Source organism: Moschus berezovskii, chromosome 14 (genome assembly GCF_049115385.1).
Source record: "Moschus berezovskii isolate FMDL1 chromosome 14, NW_MosBer_1.0, whole genome shotgun sequence".
NCBI classification, from domain to species: Eukaryota; Metazoa; Chordata; class Mammalia; order Artiodactyla; family Moschidae; genus Moschus; species Moschus berezovskii.
Window position 1 is genome coordinate 58,719,818 of NC_142473.1, and position 4,793 is coordinate 58,724,610.

Genomic DNA, 4,793 nt, shown 5'->3' on the forward strand with positions numbered 1-4,793 from the left:
TCAGCTTGAACGTCTGGAAGTTCACAGTTCATGTTCTGTTGAAGCCTGGCTTGGAGAATTTTGCGTATTACTTTGAAAGCATGTGAGATGAGTGCAATTTGTGGTTGTTTGAACATTCTTTGGCATGGCCTTTCTGTGGGATTGGAATGAAAACTGATTTTTCCAGTCCTTTGGCCACCGCTGTGTTTTCCAAATTTGCTGGCATAATGAGTGTAGCACTTTCACAGCATCATCTTTTAAGATTTGAAATAGCTCAACTGGAATTCTATCACGTCCACTCGCTTTTTTTCATAGTGATGCTTCCTAAGGCCCAGGATGTTTGACTCTAGGTGAGTGATCACACCATCATGGTTATCTGGGTTTTGAAGACCGTTTTTGATAGGTCTTCTGTGTTTTCTTGCAATTTCTTCTTAATATCTTCTGCTTCTGTTAGGTCCATACCATTTATTATTTTAAATATAAATTTATTTATTTTAATTAGAGGCTAATTACTTTACAATATTGTATTGGTCTTGCCATACATTGACATGACTCAACCATGGATGTACATGTGTTTCCCATCCTGAACCCCCCTCCCACCTCCCTCCCCATTCCATCCCTCTAGGTCATCCCAGTGAACCAGTCATGAGCATCCTGTATCCTGCATCGAACTTGGACTGGCGATTCCTTTCACATATGAAAACATACATGTTTCAATGCCATTCTCCCAAATCATCCCACCCTCACCCTCTCCACAGAGTCCCAAAAACTGTTCTATACACCTGTGTCTCTTTTGCTGTCTCGTATACAAGGTTAAGATTACCATCTTTCTAAATTCCATATATATGCGTTCAGTCAGTTCAGTTCAGTCGCTTAGTCGTGTCTGACTCTTTGCGACCCCATGAACCACAGCACGCCAGGCCTCCCTGTCCATCACCAACTCCCGGAGTTCACTCAAACTCATGTCCATCGAGTCGGTGATGCCATCCAGCCATCTCATTCTCTGTCGTCCCCGTCTCCTCCTACCCCCAATCCACCCTAGCATCAGACTCTTTTCCAGTGAGTCAGCTCGTCTCATGAGGTGGCCAAAGTACTGCAGTTTCAGCTTTAGCATCAGTCCTTCCAGTGAACACCCAGGATTGATCTCCTCTAGAATGGATTGGTTGGATCTCCTTGCAGTCCAAGGGACTCTCAAGAGTCTTCTCCAGCACCACAGTTCAAAAGCATCAATTCTTCGGCGATCAGCTTTCTTCACAGTCCAACTCTCACATCCATACATGACCACGGGAAAAACCATAGCCTTGACTAGATGGACCTTGGTTGGCAGAGTAATGTCTCTGCTTTTTAATATGCTATCTAGGCTGGTCATAACTTTCCTTCCAAGGAGTAAGCGTCTTTTAATTTCACGGCTGCAATCAGCATCAGCAGTGATTTTGGAGCCCCCCAAAAATAAATTCTGACACTGTTTCCACTGTTTCCCCATCTATTTCCCATGAAGTGATGGGGCCAGATGCCATGATCTTCGTTTTCTGAATGTGGTGCTTCAAGCCAACCTGTTCACTCTCCTCTTTCACTTTCATCAAGAGGCCTTTGAGTTCCTCTTCACTTTCTGCCATAAGGGTGGTGTCATCTGCATATCTGAGGTTATTGATATTTCTCCCAGCAATCTTGATTCCAGCTTGTGCTTCTTCCAGCCCAGCGTTCCTCATGATGTACTCTGCATATAAGTTAAATAAGCAGGGTGACAATACACAGCCTTAACATACTCCTTTTCCTATTTGGAACCAGTCTGTTGTTCCATGTCCAGTTCTAACTGTTGCTTCCTGACCTGCATACAGGTTTCTCAAGAGGCAGGTCAGGTGGTCTGGGATTCCCATCTCTTTCAGAATGTTCCACAGTTTATTGTGATCCATACAGTCAAAGGCTTTGGCATAGTCAATGAAGCAGAAATAGATGTTCTTCTGGAACTCTCTTGCTTTCTCCATGATCCAGCGGATGTTGTCAATTTGATCTCTGGTGCCTCTGCCTTTTCTAAAACCTGTTTGAACATCTGGAAGTTCACGATTCACATATTGCTGAAGCCTAGCTTGGAGGATTTTGAGCATGACTTTACTACTGTGTGAGATGAGTGCAATTGTGTGGTAGTTTACGCATTCTTTGGCATTCCCTTTCTTTGGGATTGGCTTGAAGACTGACCTTTTCCAGTCCCGTGGCCACTGCTGAGTTTTCCAAATTTGCTGGCATATTGAGTGCAGCACTTTCACAGCATCATCTTTCAGGATTTGAAATAGCTCAATTGGAAGTCCATCACCTCCTCTAGCTTTGTTCATCGTGGTGCTCTCTAAGGGCCACTTGATTTCACATTCCACGATGTCTGGTTCCAGTTGAGTGATCACACCATCGTGATTATCTTCGTCGTGAAGCTCTTTTTTGTACAGTTCTTCTGTGTATTCTTGCCACCTCTTCTCAATATCTTCTGCTTCTGTTAGGTCCATAAAATTTCTGTCCTTTATCGAGCCCATCTTTGCACGAAATGTTCCCTTGATATCTCTAATTTTCTTGAAAAGATCTCTTGTTTTTCCTATTCTGTTATTTTCCTCTATTTCTTTGCATTGATCGCTGAGGAAGGCTTTCTTATTTCTCCTTGCTATTCTTTGGAACGCTGCATTCAGATGCTTATATCTTTCCTTTTCTCCTTTGCTTTTCGCTTCTCTTCTTTTCACAGCTATTTGTAAGGCCTCCTCAGACAGCCATTTTGCTTTTTTGCATTTCTTTTCCATGGGGATGGTCTTGGTCCCTGTCTCCTTTACAATGTCACGAACCTCCGTCCAGAGTTCATCAGGCACTCTATCAGATCTAGACCCTTAAATCTATTTCTTACTTCCACTGTATAATCATAAGGGATTTGATTGAGGTCATATCTGAATGGTCTAGTGGATTTCCCTACTTTCTTCAATTTAAGTCTGAATTTGGCAATAAGGAGTTCATGATCTGAGCCACAGTCAGCTCCTGGTCTTGTTTTTGCTAACTGTATAGAGCTTCTCCATCTTTGGCTGCAAAGAATATAATCAATCTGATTTCGGTGTTGACCATCTGGTGATGTCCATGTGTAGAGTCTACTCTTGTGTTGTTGGAAGAAGGTGTTTGCTATGACCAGTGTGTTCTCTTGGCAAAACTCTATTAGCCTTTGCCCTGCTTCACTCCGTGCTCCAAGGCCAAATTTGCCTGTTACTCCAGGGGTTTCTTGACTTCCTACTTTTGTATTCCAGTCCCCTATTATGAAATGGACATCTTTTTTTGGGTGTTAGTTCTAAAATGTCTTGTAGGTCTTCATAGAACTGTTCAACTTCGGCTTCTTCAGTGTTACTGGTTGGGGCATAGACTTGGATTACTGTAATATTGAATGGTTTGCCTTGGAAACGATCAGAAATCATTCTGTCATTTTTAAGATTGCATCCAAGTACGCATTTCGGACTCTTTTGTTGACCATGATGACTACTCCATTTCTTCTAAGGGATTCCTGCCTTAGAAGATCTACAGTAGTAGATCTAATGGTCATCTGAGTTAAATTCACCCATTCCAGTCCATTTTAGTTCACTTATTCCTAGAATGTCGATGTTCACTCTTGCCATCTCCTGTTTGACCACTTCGAATTTGCCCAGATTCATGGACCTAACATTCCAGGTTCCTATGCAATATTGCTCTTTACAGCATCGGACCTTGCTTCTATCACCAGTCACATCCATAACTGGGTATTTGCTTTGCTTTAGCTCCATCCCTTCATTCTTTCTGGAGTTATTTCTCCACTGATCTCCAGTAGCATACTGGGCAACTACTGACCTAGGGAATTCCTCATTCAGTATCCTATCATTTTGCCTTTTGATACCGTTCAATGGGTTCTCAAGGCAAGTATACTGAAGTGGTTTGCCATTCCCTTCTCCAGTGGACCACATTCTGTCAGACCTCTCCACCATGACCCGTTCGCCTTGGGCGGTCCCACACAGCATGGCTTAGTTTCATTGAGTTAGACAGGGCTGTGGTCCATATGATCAGATCAACTAGTTTTTTGTGATTATGATTTCAGTGTGTCTGCCCTCTAATGCCCCCTCTCAGTATCTACCGTCTTATCTGGGTTTCACTTACCTTGGTCGTGGAATATCTCTTCATAGCTGCTCCAGCAAAGTTCATCCGCTGTACCTTACCTTGGACGAGGGGTATCTCTTCAAGGCCGACCCTCCTGACCTTGGATGTAGAGTAGCTCCTCTCGGCCCTCCTGTGCCCGCGCAGCCACCACCTCTTGGACGTGGGATAGCTCCTCTCGGCCACCACCCTGACCTTGGGCGTGGGGTAGCGCCTCTAGGCCACGCTTCTGTGCGTGGTCGGTTATGCCGAGCCGGCGGCTCTCGCGTCTGCACCGCCGGAGCCGGTGGCTCTCGCATTAGTATACTGTATTGGTGTTTTACTTTCTGGCTTACTTCACTCTGTATAATAGGCTTCAGTTTCATCCACTTCATTAGAACTGATTCAAATGTATTCTTTTTAATGGCTGAGTAATACTCCATTGTGTATATGTACCAAAGCTTTCTTATCCATTGGTCTGCAGATGGACATCTAGGTTGCTTCCATGTCCTGGCTATTATAAACAGTGCTGCAGTGAACACTGAGGTACATGTGTCTTTTTCAGTTCTGGTTTCCTCCGTGTGTATGTCCAGGAGTGGGATTGCTGGGTCATAAGGCAGATCTATTTCCAGATTTTTAAGGAATCACCACACTGTTCTCCATAGTGGCTGTGATAGTTTGCATTCCCACCAACA